The sequence below is a fragment of the Pelobates fuscus genome, chromosome 5 (assembly GCF_036172605.1).
Source record: "Pelobates fuscus isolate aPelFus1 chromosome 5, aPelFus1.pri, whole genome shotgun sequence".
Taxonomy (NCBI): domain Eukaryota; kingdom Metazoa; phylum Chordata; class Amphibia; order Anura; family Pelobatidae; genus Pelobates; species Pelobates fuscus.
In genome coordinates this window covers 199,011,485-199,031,707 of record NC_086321.1, presented here as the reverse complement: position 1 = coordinate 199,031,707, position 20,223 = coordinate 199,011,485, and the positions used below count along the sequence as shown (strand labels likewise).

Sequence of the window (20,223 nt, the reverse complement as noted above, 5' to 3'; positions counted from 1 at the left end):
ACATGCCCTACATCATCCTGGTCCAAGCTATGCTCCCTGCAAATTTCGAAGTGATCGGATGTACAGAGCCTGAGAAATCATTGTGTAAAGTCTGGACTCGCGGCTCTGTACATACTCGAAAACAGTTCCACAAGATCACTTTGTTTAGGACGGTGAAAGCAGCGGCCAATCCAGAGAAAGGGCGCAAACACGTAGCGGCCAATCAGCATTCAGAGAGGGCATGTGTTTTGCTGACCAACCGGGAGAAAGGGCGCAAAACCAATTTGAATGGTAGCGCTTCTCTCATTGGTCAGCACGGACTCTGCTGTTGTGAAGCCGCCTGCTAATTGCAGAGTGTCAGCTAGGGCTTGCGCCTCTCCCTGGTGGATGTCTCCACGTGGGTAGCACCAGGGAGAGCGCTCTTTTGGGGACACAGTTCATTACATTGCTCCCCCCCAGTTCCTTAGTACAGCATATCCTGCCAGACCTCCACAGGTCGAAATGGGGATGCCGAGAAGCAGGCAATTAGAGTTCCAGTTCCGACTGGCGGGATAAACAGTTGGCGTTGTGGTTCGGTTTGCCTGGCCTGTATTGAAGGGTAAAATTATAGGTTTGCAAGGCCAGGCTCCATCCCAACAGTCAGAGATTATTTCTGGCTACGAGGTTCAACCAGATGAGGGGGTTATGGTCTGTCATCACGGTAAAGTGCAGTTTTTGTGTAAAAAGATGCAAAAAAAATACGACCGCTAACTTTTGCAACCCTGTAACTTTCCAAATCACCATCAAATTTGTACTTGAGGGGTACTTTTTTACTCGTGAGACATTACTTTACACAATTCTAGTTCTAGATAGCACCGGGAACTGTGCCTCCCTCTCCCCTGCCCGCTGTACAGGAACGAAAGGGAGACCAGAGATCTCCCTCTCCGGCCCGCTAGAAGTCTAATGCTGGCAGCCGGTAGGGGAGGTAGGGCGAAAGGAGCTCTAACCTGCAGCTCCGCTGGGTTCCCTCTCGCGAGCTCGGAGTGTTGCAGCGGTTACCACGGCAATGCTCCAAATCTCGCGAGAGTGAGCTCTTGCAGTTCCTGAGGCTGCTAGAGTTCACTCTCATCACTGGGACCACCAGGGCTTCTCCACCGAACCACCAGGGATTACATGAAATGTCCCCCTCCCAGGCAAAGGTAAGCAGGGAGGGGGATATGAAAAGTAAAAAGTATTATTTTTCATTTAAAATTAAATACGTTATATATTCTTGAATTTGCCCTCCCACCCCCAGAGATCCCACACCACACAATAACTCCCCCCCCCACACAAACACACATATTGCATCCCTCACACACACTACTGCCCCTATCCCGGCAGATCCCAGGTAAGTTGCATCCCTCACACACACTACTGCCCCTATCCCGGCAGATCCCAGGTAAGTTGTCAAACTGTTATTAAACAGTTTTACTACTACACACATATTGCATATCCCTCACACACACTACTGCCCCTATCCCGGCAGATCCCAGGTAAGTTGTCAAACTGTTATTAAACAGTTTTACTACTTACACTAAGAGGGCACTACTGGCACCATAACCACTACAAAGTGCTGTAGTGGTTATTGTGCCTGGATTGTTTCTTTAAATAATCTACCAGTGCCCCTCCCAAGATTAGGTTCTGGATCTGTGCTTGAACGACAAACATTTCTGCCGAACAGGGGCCTAGTATATGTTGCTGTGATATACACATACATATATATATATATATACACATACATACATACATACATACATACATACATATATATATATATATATATATATATATATCCTAAACATTTTTAGAATTTGTATTTAACCGGCTTGTATTGTTTCTGGTGACTATAGTGTCCTTTTAAAGGGACACCATAAGTATCAAACCAACTTTAGCTTAATGAGGCAGTTTTAGTGTATACATTATTCCCTGCAGTCCCACTGCTCAATCCTCTGCCATTTAGGAGTTAAATCATGTTTGTTTCAGTTTATGCAACCATAGCCACACCTCCACTGGCTGTGACTCACACAGCCTACATGACAAACAAAGTGGTTTCATTTTGAATCATGGTAATGTGCTATAGACGTTTTATCTCCTGCTCTGTAAATTGAACTTTTGTCACACACAGGAGGCTCCTGCAGGATCTAGAAGGCTATTAACAGAGCAGGAGATACATTCTAAATTAAACAGTCTCTGCAAATAAGGATGTTTAAACATTAGATCTCTCTTTACAGTAGGTGTAACGGACCGTTTCAGCAGACAAGGGGTTAAAATCCGTTTAGGCGATAATCCCCTTTTCACAGACAGGCACAGCTACTGTAAAATCACGAATTGGATATAAGTGAATGCACCAAACTCCCGAACTGCATACAAGAGAATAAGGTAGCACTCCAAACTCCCAAACTGGAACCTCACGAATAGCTGCTAGCAGACGAACAGGAAAAGCTCAGTCCCTATCAGCATACAGTGAATCCCCCCCAAGAACGAGACAAGGCTCCGTGTTGAGGGTCAAGTAGTGGTCTGTTTATTGAGGGCTTCCTGACCCTGTATTTATGCAGGTCTCCCACCTGGTGGACACTCCCCTAGGGGACCAAATGGGAGACTGTAACAACGGACAGACAAGTACCAATTACAGACATACAGCAGTAAAACATCCCCACAATGCATCCTGGCTTCCTCCCCTCTGCCCTGGAGAAGTAATTCAATTATCTCCCAGGACAAAGGCAACACTCCATTACACACGTGGGGACACAAAGACAGACTATCACTTTAAAATACATAAAGACACATTTTATACATAAAACACAGACATGTCACATATCCCCAGATAGCTCAGGTCTGAGTGCACATTATTAGGTGAATGGCACTCAGACCACACAAATACAGTTTAATTGCCATGGAGCCAAAGTCTTTAATTACACTAATATGCTCCATGGCATGGCTATCTGGGTTAAAACATTCCTCCAACACAAAATACCGAATTTGCATGCATTCGTTTAATCCATACGAATTAGAACCAGGGGCTGGAGGTTCAGCGGTGCCTGCACGTAAAAGTGTCCGGGTTTGGTGCATGAAAGCCGGGCAGAAAAGCGCTGGCTGCCCGGGGAGCTCCAGAACACCACCACCTAGCGGCCGCTAAGTGTAACAGCGGCCACCCAGTAACAATCAATTAAGCTGCGGTTAACCGCAGCTTCAGGGAGGTAAATTGGCAGCACACTCCAGCTCCTGGGTGGCCAATTAACGGCGCCGGCCGGCTTCCCACGGCTCTGGGGAGGTTGCAAACAGGCTGTTTGTTCGGTAGATAGAATCTACCGAACGGCTGTGCAGAAAGGGAGAAATAAATCCTTCTGCACAGTAAAAATAACCCTTTAGCTGCCGGTCCATAATCCAAAGGCAGCAGGCAGGCAACCAGGCTCCTCCAATGCAATGTGGCGAGATTGGTCTCGTCACAGTAGGTATTTAATAAAGCTGTGAAAGTCACATGAAGGGAGGTGTGACTAGGGCTGCATAAACAAGGTGCTTTATTTAACTCCTAAATGCAGTGAATTGAGCCATGAGCCATTAAGTTAAAGTTGTTCTGTGCCTATACTGTCCTTTAAAGAGGACAATCATTTTACATATTAACCAGAAATGTAGCTGTTGACCTTGGCTTCACCCCTAGGGTACAGAAAATAGTGCGGAATTTAGCAATAGACTAAAATCAACAGTATAATTTACTGTTTACTATAATAACGAAGTCTTTTAACCCTTTAAGGACAATGGAGTCTGTATTTTGTGAATGGATTTAAAGAACTGTATGCAGAGCTTACTTTGAGGGCTGCATATTTTTCAGCGGTCCCTCTGCAGCCCACCATAAAAAAAAAAAGGGCCTTAGATGATAGAGGGGAGTCTTAGGTTTCCATTGATACCCATAATCCCTTGGTATAAGCAGGTATTTAACCCTGCTCACACTGCATTACAACCTATGGGGACTTAAATGTCCATTTAAAGCAGGCCTTGACAAATTTGTTTGGAATCTAGGAGCCATTTTTTTTTTTTTTAAAGGGACACAATAGTCACCAGAACCACTACAGCTTAATGCTGTAGTGCAGTGATGGCGAACCTGTGGCACGCCGGGCCCTCTCTGTGGGCACGCGGCCATAGGTTCACAATCAATGCAGAGTAGGCACCTGCCTGCCCGAAACGGCAGGCGCCTACTCTGCTTCCGGGTCGGGAGGCAGGGGGAGGGATCTGTGATGCAGCTCCCTTGTCCACCCGCGCGATGCTGTGTGGAGCGTTGCCGAGCGTTACCATGGCAACGCTCCACACAGCATCGCGCGGGACGACAGGGGAGCCGATTCACAGATCCCTCCCCCTGCAGTGCTTACCACCACCGGACCACCAGGGATGGCTGCACCCCCCTCATCCACAGCACCCCTCATACACATACACACACACACACACACAGCACCCCTCATACATACATACACACACACACACACACACACACACACACAGCACCCCTCATCCACACACACACAGCACCCCTCATCCACACACACACAGAACCCCTCATCCACACACACACAGAACCCCTCATCCACACACACACAGAACCCCTCATCCACACACACACAGCACCCCTCATCCACACACACACAGCACCCCTCATCTCCACACACACACACACACACACACAGCACCCCTCATCCCCACACACACCCACAGCACCCCTCATCCACACACACACACACACAGCACCCCTCATCCACACACACACACACACAGCACCCCTCATCCACACACACACACACACAGCACCCCTCATCCACACACACACACACACAGCACCCCTCATCCACACACACACACACACAGCACCCCTCATCCACACACACACACACACACAGCACCCCTCATCCACACACACACACACAGCACCCCTCATCCACACACAGCACCCCTCATCCACACACACACACACAGCACCCCTCATCCACACACACACACACACAGCACCCCTCATCCACACACACACACACACAGCACCCCTCATCCACACACACACACACAGCACCCCTCATCCACACACACACAGCACCCCTCATCCACACACACACAGCACCCCTCATCCACACACACACACACACACCACCCCTCATCCACACACACACACACACACACACCACCCCTCATCCACACACACACACACACACACCACCCCTCATCCACACACACACACACACACCACCCCTCATCCACACACACACACACACACACACACACCACCCCTCATCCACACACACACACACACACACCACCCCTCATCCACACACACACACACACACACCACCCCTCATCCACACACACACACACACACACCACCCCTCATCCACACACACACACACACACACCACCCCTCATCCACACACACACACACACACACCACCCCTCATCCACACACACACACACACACACCACCCCTCATCCACACACACACACACCACCCCTCATCCACACACACACACACACACACCACCCCTCATCCACACACACACACCACCCCTCATCCACACACACACACACCACCCCTCATCCACACACACACACACACACACACACCACCCCTCATCCACACACACACACACACACCACCCCTCATCCACACACACACACACACACCACCCCTCATCCACACACACACACACACACACACCACCCCTCATCCACACACACACACACACACACACCACCCCTCATCCACACACACACACACACACACACCACCCCTCATCCACACACACACACACACACACCACCCCTCATCCACACACACACACACACACACCACCCCTCATCCACACACACACACACACACACCACCCCTCATCCACACACACACACACACACACCACCCCTCATCCACACACACACACACACACACCACCCCTCATCCACACACACACACACACACACCACCCCTCATCCACACACACACACACACACACCACCCCTCATCCACACACACACACACACACACCACCCCTCATCCACACACACACACACACACACCACCCCTCATCCACACACACACACACACACACACAGCACCCCTCATCCACACACACACACACAGCACCCCTCATCCACACACACACACACAGCACCCCTCATCCACACACACACACAGCACCCCTCATCCACACACACACACACAGCACCCCTCATCCACACACACACACACAGCACCCCTCATCCACACACACACACACAGCACCCCTCATCCACACACACACACACAGCACCCCTCATCCACACACACACACACAGCACCCCTCATCCACACACACACACACAGCACCCCTCATCCACACACACACACACAGCACCCCTCATCCACACACACACACACACAGCACCCCTCATCCACACACACACACACCCACAGCACCCCTCATCCACACACACACAGCACCCCTCATCCACACACACACACAGCGCCCTTCATACGCACACACACAGCACCCCTCATATGCACACACACAGCCACACAGCACCCCTCATATGCACACACACAGCACCCCTCATATGCACACACACAGCACCCCTCATATGCACACACACAGCACCCCTCATATGCACACACACAGCACCCCTCATATGCACACACACAGCACCCCTCATATGCACACACACAGCACCCCTCATATGCACACACACAGCACCCCTCATATGCACACACACAGCACCCCTCATATGCACACACACAGCACCCCTCATATGCACACACACAGCACCCCTCATATGCACACACACAGCACCCCTCATATGCACACACACAGCACCCCTCATATGCACACACACAGCACCCCTCATATGCACACACACAGCACCCCTCATATGCACACACACAGCACCCCTCATATGCACACACACAGCACCCCTCATATGCACACACACAGCACCCCTCATATGCACACACACAGCACCCCTCATATGCACACACACAGCACCCCTCATATGCACACACACAGCACCCCTCATATGCACACACACAGCACCCCTCATATGCACACACACAGCACCCCTCATATGCACACACACAGCACCCCTCATATGCACACACACAGCACCCCTCATATGCACACACACAGCACCCCTCATATGCACACACAGCACCCCTCATATGCACACACAGCACCCCTCATATGCACACACAGCACCCCTCATATGCACACACAGCACCCCTCATATGCACACACAGCACCCCTCATATACACACACAGCACCCCTCATATACACACACAGCACCCCTCATATACACACGCACGCACACGCAATTGCCGTGTTGGCACTTTAAGGAAAAAAAAGTTGGCATGTATTGCGGTTTGGGCACTTGGGCTCATAAAGGTTCGCCATCACTGCTGTAGTGCCTATAGCCTGTCCCTGTAGCCTTTTCAATATAAACGCTGCATTTTCAGAGAAAAGGCAGTGTTTACATTGCTGCCTACTAAGACCACTAGTGGTTGTCACTCAGACGGCCACTAGAGAGAGTCCTGTGTCAGTGCTCTGCATGGACACTCGGAATGTTACCATACTGAACATGCGCAATTGATACCGGAGAAACTGACGGAAGCCAAGCACAGAGAAGTGGACACAGGCTTCTTCAGGAAGGAAGAGATGCATGATATAGGCATATAGCTCCTCCTATAGTTAACTCTACCCACATATACTCTTTACCCAATCAGCTGAACAAAGCCTAACTTCCCTTACCTGTTAGACCACATGGCTCACTCAGAACAATGGAGGAGGGGAAGTGTTTTCAGTTCCTGCATTCCTGCACTTGCTCAGTACACTGTTGATTGTATCTTAGCTACGTGTAACTGACTAACTGATACACCAACATACACATATGCCACGTGGAAATCTCGGCCTACTAAATTTAATTTCTACCGAGCTTCCACCACACAATATATTCGAAATGCTCTTCTATAGGAAAGCGTTGGCTTATCTGAGATCATAAAGATTGATAAACTCGGCAATGGAAGTGGGACAAGCCACAGCAAAACCTGCAAGGCGTGGGAAAAAAAAAGGTGATTTAAAAAAAAAAAAAAAAAAAACAATCATGTGATCGGAGGGGGGCAGGAACCTAAACAGACACACACACATACACACAGTTTTGTGATAAACTGATCAAATGAAAAGTGTCAAAATGTTCTAAATTACACAGCCTGTGGGTGCACTTTTTACAAATATAATACTTTCGTGTAGCATTTGTGACTACTATTTACTGTGTAATCTCAGATTGCCAAATTATGCAAAGTTTTCGCTTTAAAAGTGCAATTCACTCCTTGAGGTATTTGTTTCATAACTTATAAAAACATGTATTGAAATCTTGGACATACTGGGCATTTTAACAATCAGGACTGATTGGTGGATCTATTTTGAGTTACTTTACTTGCACTTTGTGTGTAGAAATTATTGCAGGTAAAACGAAAAAAATAAATGTAAAAAAAAAATATATATAACATTATGTATACATATAGGATACAGAAAGAAAGCCCCATCCCGCATTTAAAAAAAAAATCAATATATAATAAGGGTGCACTTAAACAGAAAGGGGTAAATTGTTGTGGAATGAATGCATGGCAAAAACACCAAAAAGGACAAACGCGTTGCATCTCAAAAAATCCTAGGTCCTTAACGGGTAAAGGTAGAGATATATATATATATATATATATATATATATATATATATATATATATATATATATATCTAACAAATCAATATTTTGGTTACCAGTTTTTCCACATTTAATCAAGGATTTAGTTGTATTTTACATTGCGGTGACAACTACCTGGGACATTTAGGCTAGGAAGACAATACTCACATACAATTATTCAAGTTAAACAGTCAAATAGGCATGATCTTATTTTTACTCATCGAGAGCAATACACTTTGGCATTTTATATGGGCATGGGACTAGCATATTGATAAGCCAGTCATTAGCGGAAAGCATGTGGACAAGAACCACAAACTTAAGTGATTATGAGACCCAATAACCAAAACTTTAATAATCAATACATTCCTACTAACAAAAAGGAAACCATCTGTCTAAAATAAATAAAAAATATATAAAATAATAATGAACACAACTACAATTCATTAAAGGGATATTGGGGGGGGGGAGAGGGGGAGTAAAAAAAAAAAAAATTACAAGAAATAATGGCATGACTGAAATAGGGAAGAATATTTCTTCCTATAATAGCTAAAATTAATTAGAACCCTAAAAATTTAGTAGAAATTTAAATCAGAAATCAACATTTTTTTTGCATTTTAAATTACGTTACGTGGTACATATACTAGGGCTCAACATTTTCACTTGCCCACTAGCCACTGGCAAGTAAAAATTTAGACCTGAATAGAATTCCAATCTTGGGGAGTGTGCCATTCCTTAGCTCATAGAAATCAGACCTTCACGTAGGAAAAGAGAGGTAGGAAGGGAGGAACAGGGGCACACATCAGGACCTACGTCATACTTTTCCTCTCTTATTAGTTCATACTCCCACAATCCCAGGTGGCTCTGATACCTTCAACTCTCTTCTTCACCTTACTGTACGGGCAAGATTAAACAGTTAAGGAAAGAATTATGTCCCCTTCGCTCTTCTTTTTCTCAACCACACTAGGACTGTGCCTTTCCCACCACTTGTCCGTTTGATCTCGTCCCATCTCACCCCTTGTCTTGTGCCATCATTAATGCATAACTTCCACTGCTCTCTATTTTCTGGCATTGTCCCTGCTCCTTTAAAAACATGATACTGTGGTACTCGTCCTTAGAAAGCCAACTCGACCCGTCTTCCCTTTTCAACAATCGGCCCATATCCCTGCTCCCTTTTTCCTCAAAGCTTCTACAATGACTTGTCTTTACCAGTTTGGCTTGCTTTCTTAATTCCAACTCTCACTTCGACCCTCTTCAATCTGGCTTTCACCCATCCACGCTACTGAGATTGCTGATTGCAAGTTAGAAAATCTAAATTACGACTAAATCCAAAGGCCACTACTCTATAATAATTCTTTTTGACCTCTCCATTACCGTTGACATTGTTAATCATGTTTTCCTTCTCCAAACTCTTCACTGTCTCTGTGACACTGTCCTCTCATGGTTCCCATCTTATATCTCCCAACATTCATTATCTTCTTTTCTAAAAGCACCCCCCTACTTACCATGTCTAAGTTGGAGTTGCCCAAGGTTCTGTTCTTGGTCCCCTTTTGTTTTTGTTTTCTTTATACTCCCCCCCCCCCCCTTGGCAAACCTATTAATGCATTTGTATTCTTGTATTCCACCACCACCTGTATGCTGATGACTCCTAGATATATCTCACATCTGTCCTACGCGTCACCAGTTGCCATACTTCCATCTCTGATTGAATTTCAGAAAGCAATCTCTTTTTTTCCCTCCTCATAATACTAAGACTCCTCTTTCGGCCTCTCTGCATGCTGACGGTATCCGCATCAGCCCATTTCAGAAAGCTTGCCACCTTGGTGTTATCTTTAATTCTGGCCTCAAATTTAGTCTGTTGCTAAAACTGGTCAATTTCACCTTAAAAACATAGCCCGCATCAGCCCCTTTCTTAGGCAAGATGATGCCAAGGAGTTTGTTCATGTTCTAGTAATATCTCGCATGGACTACTGTAATGCTCTTTTAATTGGTCTTACCAGAAGCCATACTGCCTTGCTACAGTCTGTAATGAATGCTGCCCCCAAGCTGATTTTTCTCTCCTGTCACTCCTCTCACACCCCTCTTCCTGTGTCAATCCTAACATTGGCTTCATGTACCCTATAGAAGTCAATTCAAAATACTAACCCCTAGCCCTTGGTATATTTCTTCACTAATTTGTAGGTTTGCCCCTACTTGGTCTCTCCACTCTGCTGGGGACTTTCGCCTTTCCACTGCTCGCATCCTTACTGCTAACTCGCACTTGCAGTACTTTTTCTGCGTTTCCTTACCTTTGGAACATTCTGCCTACCCCATCAGACTCTACAGTAGTCTTTAATCATTTAAGAAGTTTGCCAAAACCCATCTCTTCAGAAAAACATATGGCCTCCTAGAGTAACTTATATTTCACAAACCTGTCTCTTGCTTTCTCCTAAAGGGCCACACTCCACTCTCAACTTCCAGTTCTCCTAATTTCCCATTACATAGCTGAAAAGAGACTTGCATGCATCAAGTTCAGCCTTCCTCATATGTTTTTGCTGTTGATCCAAAAGAAGGCAAAAAACCTAGTCTGAAGCGCTTCCAATTTTGCAACAAACTAGGAAAAAAATCCTTTTTGACCCCAAAATAGCAGTCAGATGTCTCCTTAGGTCAAGCAGCTATTACCCCACTAATTAGAAATTATATCCCTGTATGTTATGTTTTTGTAAGTATTGATCCAATTGCAGTTTAAACATCTGTAATGACTGACAAAACCACCTCTTCAGCCAGAGAATTCCATATCCTTATTGCTCTTACTGTAAAAAAAGCTTTTCTTTGCCTTAGATGAAATCTCCTTTCTTCCAGCCTAAATGTGTGACTTTGTATCCTATGTATAGCCCTGTTTATGAATAGATTTCCAGATAATGGTTTGTACTGGCCCCGAGTATATTTGTATAATGTTATCATATCCCCTCTCAGGCACCGTTTTTCCAAACTAAACAGATTTAATTTTTTTAACCTTTCTTCGTAACTAAAAAGCTCCATTCCTTTTATCAATTTTGTAGCTCGTCTCTGCACTTTATCTAGTGCCATGATATCCAAAATTGCACAGCATATTCAAGGTGTGGTCTTACCAGCGATTTATAAAGAGGCTAAATTATATTTTCATCCCGAGAATTTATGCCCCTATTTATACATGACAAAACCTTACTGGCCTTAGCAACGGCAGATTGACATTGCATATTGCTACCTAATTTGTTGTCTATACCAATTCCCAAATCCTTCTTGTGTGTGGTTATCCGTAGTTCACTACCATTTAGGGTGTAAATTGCTTGTGCATTCTTAATTCCGAAGTGCATAACTTTGCATTTCTCTACGTTAAATTTCATCTGCCATTTGAGTGCCCAGTCTTCCAATCTATCCAAATCCCTCTGCAGCAAAGCAGTATCCTGCTCACATTTTATTACTTTACAACGTTTTGTCTCATCTGCAAACACTGAGACATGGCTTTCGATGCCTATTTCAAGATCATTTATAAATACGTTAAATAGAAGCGATCCCAAAACAGAACCCTTAGGGACACCACTTACCACTTTAGTCCAGTCTGAAAATTTACCATTAATGACAACTCGTTGTACTCTATCCTTAAGCCAATGTTCTACCCAAGAACAAGAATATTAATCTAGACCAATTTCTTTTAGTTTGAAGACCAACCACCTATTGTGAGGAACCGTTTTAAATGTCTTGGCAAAATCCAAGTAGATCACATCTACTGCAAGACCCTGCAACAACCCATCTTGTCGTTTGGTTGCTATCCCCTCAATGCCTTTCCTATTGTGTTCTTATAACCACCTCTTCTATACTGTTCTCATTTGAGCAGCGTCCTCATCAACTTATTGTAGCATAGATGACTGGTTTTAGCCAGTATGCAGTATTAACAGTATGTAGGTATTGTACAAGAAGAAAAATTAAAAATGATATTTTATATATATATATATATATATATATATATATATATATATATATATATATATATATATATAATGTTGTGCTGATTTTTTGTCAATCTGCAGCTTCACAAATACCAGCAGATGTTTTTTTTACAAATAAATGTGATCACAGAACATTAAAAATGTCCTACTTATTGCATATTCAAAGACTTTGTTTACTATTCACTGACAATTGCTACAGAAGTATGCGGAAACATAAGTGTATTAAAATAAATTTTAAAAACTATGAGTTTGTGGATTTTTTTTTTAAAAAAAATTAAAATATATATATATATATATATATATATATATATATATATATATATATATATACACATACACACACACACACTACATTTTGCTCTAATTTGACATGATCCCACTACATCCAATATTTCAAACTTTAAATAGACACTATAAATGCTAAAACATCTCAGTTCAGTGTTTTTGGTGTATAAATCATGCCAATGCAGTCTCACTGCTCAATTATCTGCTGTCCAGGAGTTAAATCGCTTTGTTTACCCAATCCTAGTGATACCGGAGAAACTGACGGAAGCCAAGCACAGAGAGATGGACACAGGTTTCTTCAGGAAGGAAGAGATTCTTTATTGGATCACCGATCGGGACTCAGAGGGACTAGCGTCACCAAAATACAGCAAAGTCTGAGTCCTGAATACATAGAGTACATTCCTTATATAGCACTGTAGCTCCTCCCACAATTAACTACACCCACACATACCCTTAACCTATTTAATGAATAGAGTCTAAACTCATCCATCCGGTCTAACCACGTGGCTCATCTGATACAAAGGAGAGGGACGCGTAATTCCAGTTCTTACATTCCTGCACCTGGTCAGTACAGTGATGACAGTATCTTAGCTACGTGTTATTAACTAACTGATACTACAAACACATATACATACATATGCCTTGTGGCAATCTTAGCCTGCTAAACTTGTATTTTACTGGAATTACATCACACTAGCAACATCTCCTCTACATGTGACATACAATAGTCTTGCTACAAATTTGCTGTAGAGAGATCTAAGGTTTTTTTAAACTTCCTTTATTAAACAAACAATCTGCTTAATTTAGAATTAAGTATCTCCTGTAATGTTAATAGCCTGCAGGAGCCTTATATGTATGATTAAAGATCAATTAACAGGGCAGAAGATAGAACTTCTAAAGTGAACACACGGTGTTGTCATACATGACTGAAAATAAAACCAAAATTGTATTGGTGCTTATAAAATCCCTTTAATAAAACACTGCAGTAAAAAAAGCAAATAAGGATGATACCATGTAAATAGTGAACAAGTAATGTCTACAAGTGATAACAGACTTTGGTTTAAAATAAAACACACAAAACTTTAAAACCTAAACAGAGAAGCAGACATGCAAAAAATAAATAAATAAATAAATGAAAAGAAAATTATTTGGCAGTAAGCCTTATTGAAGGTTAAAATGAACAGTGCTTGTGTTCACTTTTCAAGGATGATTCATGGGAACAGACAGTACATTTGTAAATGATGATATCAGAGGAGCATAAAAGTGGAAAAGAAATCTGTACAAAAAAAAAAAAACACGTCTTTTCCAAACAATCTTACCTTTTCCAAGATAGTTTAAGTGACCCAACAAAAGCCAATAAGACTTGAAAAGGTGTTTTATGTCTAGTTGAATTGTAGACCATGCACACAGCAGTCAGTAATTTGGCTGCAATCACATGAAAACTAACACACCTGAACATTACACTTTCCAATAAAATGTCTTATTCACAGAGACCACAGGCAAAAACAAAAAAACGATTATCGACACATGACCAAATATACAGAGGCTATTGCCATCCCTAGTATTTGCAATCATGCATTTTATCAATGAACATACGTGAAATGAGAATTGGCATATGCTTAAAACACCATATAACTGGAAAGCCTAGAGAAGACAGGCTGTGCCAACATTTTTTGGTGCATCACTCCCCTCCCCCGAATGGCATAACAACATTAGAGCGAACATAAAATCCATAGACCTCCTGGCTCAATACCAAGGCCTGGCGCAGATCACACCCCAAAAAAAACTTTTGCTACAATAATTACAGATGGGTAAATGTAAAGCCTTACACAGAAAGGATGGTGGATGAGATTTGCAGGACTGTCTCGCTTACCCTTGAAATGCCACTCTAACAGAGGAGCCACAGGGGGCTGCAGCGTCCGATGGGCTCACCGCCCTTCAGTGATAAAATGGGGATTGGGGTGTACAGGGAGAGAACCGGACACGCACTGCTGAGAGGAGCAGCAAGACAAGCCGCAAGGAAAGGAAATTGGAGCCTACCAGGCAGGGCGAGTGTCAGCCATGTTGTGTGTTGGTCCAGTATTTACAAACCCGCAGCAGCAAGCGATTGAGTCTCAAAGAAAGAGACGAGAGGGGGAGGGGAGGGAAGGCTGCAGACAAAGGAACCAAAGCTGGAGACTGGAGAGGCAGACAAGTCAGACAGCAAAAAGGCTGCTCCTTCCTGGCTTTATTCACTAGTGTCACACAATCCTCACTCACTCTCTCTCTCTCTCTCTCTCTCTCTCCCCTTGGCCTCTTTTCTAACTATGCCCAGACAGCACACCCAACTAAAGCACTACTTCCAATACAGCAGAGAGTGGGGGACTGACTGGTACAATCTAATGGAAATTGTAAGAGAACACGCGATTGTGATAAGATTAGTTTCTCAAAATGAAAAAAAAAAAAATCAACATTCTTTGAGAACCTATAGAGTTCTGCAAGGATAAAGGAATGTTGTTACGTCATGCACTCTAAGGAACCGTGACGTCAGATGTGTAAGGGGGGAAACACAAGGGGGCGCAAGAGCATAGCAGGGGAGAGAGTGTTTTCTTTTTGAGCAACAGGATAATTTGGCTGTGAGCGGGTATAGAGGGAGCTGCTCGGGAGTCTATCAGCACTGTCACAAGGCTGCAATTACAGAACAAAGGCTGCACATTATTTATACACAGTCAGCTCTCACATGAAGAATGGGGGCAGTAAGTTGGCACTTACCTGGAGGGCTGCATAGACTATAAGGGAGGGGGGGAGGACTTCCTTTAGAAAAAAATAATCCTCCTCCTCCTCCCTGGATACAAAAATTACAAAATCCAATGTTCCTCCGGATGGTTTGTTTCCTTGCGGGATCCCTGCTATTTGCTATGTTTTGTGCGCTGATTTCTCCCCCCTCTCTCCCAGCTCCGTCACAGACAGTAATGGGTAATGCCGCTCCCGCCCTCCGCTTCCCACAGCGAGCCGCTCGGCCAGCTCCACTTCTCGTTTTGTCCCTTCAAGTCCCCCTACCCACTCCCATTGGTTCCCAGATTTGGCGCTCCCAGCACCTTCGCGGTGAGACTCTGCTTGGCTGCCAGGTCTAGGCCTCGCCTTCCTGCCAAATAGTGATCCACTCTTTCTTTTGCTGGTGCAGAACCTGATCGTCCGCGCATGCGCCATGTAACAGCGCCGCGGTGGTAGCGAGTTGCGCATGCGCGGGCGGACAGGCGCTTTCTGCGAGATACCCACTCACCGCTAACACAGATCAGACCCGCTCTCCCGGGACAGGTAGCCGCACTCACTGCCGCTCTCCCGGGACAGGCAGCCGCTCTCCCGGGACAGGTAGCCGCACTCACTGCCGCTCTCCCGGGACAGGTAGCCGCACTCACTGCCGCTCTCCCGGGACAGGTAGCCGCACTCACTGCCGCTCTCCCGGGACAGGCAGCCGCTCTCCCGGGACAGGTAGCCGCACTCACTGCCGCTCTCCCGAGACAGGTAGCCGCACTCACTGCCGCTCTCCCGAGACAGGTAGCCGCACTCACTGCTGGCACAGATCACCTCTTACTGCATTACATCAACTTCTGGCACCTAGTTTATTTTTCCAAGGATGCCAGTGTGTAGCTTTTCTCTACTACAATGAAACTTGTGGAAATGTAGAAAGGTTGTTGAGTTTGTTTTTTCCAGTTTTATTTATTTTTGCTAGAAGTTATAACAGCTGAGGTAGGACTTTTTACATTTCTTTAAATATGATATTCAGTTTGCATATTTAATTGTGCAATTTTGTAATGGTGACAACATAGTTCGGATGCACTGGGGCTGCACCAAAAAGTGAGTGTGACTGTAACGGGTGTGATTATATTGGTAGATAAACTCGGCTATATAGCTTTAAAGGGACACTATAGTCACCTGAACAACTTTAGCTTAATGAAGCAGTTTTGGTGTATAGAACATGCCCCTGCAGCCTCACTGCTCAATCCTCTGCCATTTAGGAGTTAAATCCCTTTGTTTATGAACCCTAGTCACACCTCCCTGCATGTGACTTGCGCAGCCTTCCATAAACACTTCCTGTAAAGAGAGCCTTATTTAGGCTTTCTTTATTGCAAGTTCTGTTTAATATTTTCTTATCCCCTGCTATGTTACTAGCTTGCTAGACCCTGCAAGAGCCTTATCTGATTAAAGTTCAATTTAGAGATTGAAATACAATTGTTGAAGGTAAATTACATCTGTTTGAAAGTGAAACCAGTTTTTTTTTCCATGCAGGCTCTGTCAATCATAGCCAGGGGAGGTGTGGCTAGGGCTGCATAAACGGAAACAAAGTGATTTAACTCCTAAATGACAGTGAATTGAGCAGTGAAATTGCAGGGGAATGATCTATACACTAAAACTGCTTTATTTAGCTAAAGTAACTTAGGTGACTATAGTGTTCCTTTAAAGTATGAAAGATCCAAAAGCAGGTGGATGGGATAGATCCTCATTCAGGAGAAACAAACTTAGAAGTAAATACAGTCTAAAGGAGAGCTGACAAAGTCTGCAAACCCTTTATTTGCAGGTTCTGTGCTATTTGTGTTCTGTACTATTTGTTGTACGATATTATCGTTTAAATGTCGTCGTCGTCGTTCCCCCAATATGCCCACTAGGATTAATTAACAAGAGGTATATCAAATTGGAAAGTAACGTTTTCTTAAAGGCTTCCACTTTTCTTTTAAAGGCACAAATTCGAGATTTAAACCTCTGTTCCTCACATATAAACTAAAAAAAGTAAGACTTCAGACAGACAAAGGAAAGATCATATATTGTGGTGGAAGCTCGGTAGAAATTAAATTTAGTAGGCCGAGATTTCCACGTGGCATATGTGTATGTTGGTGTATCAGTTAGTCAATTACACGTAGCTAAGATACAATCAACAGTGTACTGAGCAAGTGCAGGAATGCAGGAACTGAAAACACTTCCCCTCCTCCATTGTTCTGGGTGAGCCATGTGGTCTAACAGGTAAGGGAAGTTAGGCTTTGTTCAGCTGATTGGGTAAAGAGTATATGTGGGTAGAGTTAACTATAGGAGGAGCTATATGTCTATATCATGCATTTACACAGTCAGTTCTGGGCTCAGACTTTGATGTTTTTTGGTGACATTAGTCCCTCTGAGCCCCGGTCGGTGAATCGAATTAAGAATCTCTTCCTTCCTGAAGAAGCCTGTGTCCACTTCTCTGTGCTTGGCTTCCGTCAGTTTCTCCGGTATCAATATGGGATATTAATAATTATTTAAACTATCCATAGCTTTTTTTTCTCTCTCAACATCTGCATTGACTAATGAATGCATCATTAGAAATTCCCACAACAGCTTTCTTTATGATTCTTGTTCTGAATCTCTCTGCGTTGTGCTAAGTTTTTAACTTTGTCTTGTTTTCTTTTTCTTTTTTTGTGTTTAATTTCTTCTGTATTACTAACGATTTATTTGGATTTATCTTCCTAATATGTTAATTAACCCCTTAAAGACACGTGACATGTCATGATTCCCTTTTATTCCAGAAGTTTGGTCCTTAAGAGGTTAAAGGGATACTACAGGCAGCAAAACAAGTTAAGCTTAAATTAAAGCTAATAAGCTCTAATCCCTGTGGGTATTTTTTTTTGGGGGGGGGGGGGGGGTTATTCTGTGTAGTTTTTCTGCAGTGCTGTAAAATGTTTTGCTGTTATCAGTAGTGTAACCCAGCCTCTTTAGTCACGAGCTCTCCCATATTTAAACATTTTCCTGATTCCCAGTCTCTGAAAGAAACGTACCTTTTTCAGCCAATGAAAATAGAGGCATGTCTTCTTTAATGTAAGGTATGCTCACAGCATAGAAACATAAAATGTGATGGCAGATAAAAACCGCAGGACTAGAATAGGCACACTTAGTTTACTCAGGCAACGCGACTTCACTAGAGACGGACATAACACTCCACACGTGACCCACCTGTTTATTCACTATATGACTGGACTGGTCGGACCACCTGTAACTGCTCACTACCACATAGTACATGCACGCCATACCAGAGCACAAGTAAGCGAAAAAAGCAAGACTGCACCTAGGGCCCGAGGTTTAAGCGACGAAATCCAACACATTTACCAACCCTAAGCTATTGTAATCAGACAACTGAAGTATATATTAGAGAAGATCAGCATGCACCCAGCTTGGTTTTGCTAATCTTATTTTAAGCTTTGTTTGCCCCTCGTACGATAATCGACCTAATAAGGCATTAATGATGGAATAGCGAGTTCATATTTTATAAAAAAAAATGTGCAGAAACCCTCATGCCATATATGTAAATCCACGATGTCTATGCCTTTGAAAATGCTGTTGTGGCATTGATTAATGCTATGTTATTCCTTGCACAAAGAAAATAAAGAATTTAAAAAAAAACCGTTTGGCCCATATAGTCTGTCCAATTTTCTAAATACTTTCATTAGTCTCTGGCCTTATCTTAAGTCTAGGTTAGCCTTGTACTTATCCCAGCATTCAAACCTTAACTCTCTAAATAAGGTGAGCTCAATACCATCCTTATATTTTTTTTGATTTTGTATTGAAAATACTACACATTGGTGGGAACATCTTTATGGAGTGGTAATGTTGCAGGAATAAGCCACAAAAGCCACACACAGAGAGATGGAAGCAGGTTCGTTCAGGAAGAAAAAGGTCTTTATTGTTACCGATCGGGTCTCAGATGAACTCCTGTTCTAAAAATGTCTGAGCCCAGAGCACAGATTGCAAATGCTTTTTATTAATAACTCCTCCCAATTTATAGCTCCACTCACACATACCCTTAGACCAATCAGTGAACAGGATATTCAGGATCACCTCATATGGGCAGACTACATGACTCCTTTTAAGGACAAAGGAATGTGAGTACAGTTGATGCACATGATCAGTACATTGATGACAGTATCTTAGCTACATGTAACTAACTAACCGATACAACAAACATCTGTACTTGTATATGCCACATGGAGATTTTAGGCATACTGAATTTTAAACCATATTGAAATCACATCACATTCCCCCCTTTAATGCTTCTGATACAACATTATTCCAGATGCATCACCAATCTTCATTTGCCAACACCATTCAAGTAACCATGAACCGGAACAGACCTTATAAGCATGCTAACTTAACTCTATTACCTCTCAACACTCATCGACCTGATTATTAATAGTCTCTCTCTGGGCTAGGGGTTCATATTTCCAAACTGCCATTAGGTGGGCAGCTGTCTTCCTCTCTATAGTGCTCTCAATAACA

General features: G+C 43.6%; 1 protein-coding gene across 5 annotated transcripts in view; it reads right to left on the bottom strand.

The window, feature by feature from the left end:
• Nucleotides 1–16,095, bottom strand: part of SPIN1 (spindlin 1) — a 116,396-nt gene extending 100,301 nt beyond the window's left edge. For 2 of the 5 annotated variants that reach the window (XM_063454945.1, XM_063454949.1), the window contains exon 1: nucleotides 15,697–16,095. The gene's annotated coding sequence lies outside the window, so the exon portion shown is untranslated. The other 3 variants (XM_063454947.1, XM_063454946.1, XM_063454948.1) reach the window with 3 other exon arrangements.
• Between the last annotated feature and the right edge of the window lie 4,128 nt (nucleotides 16,096–20,223).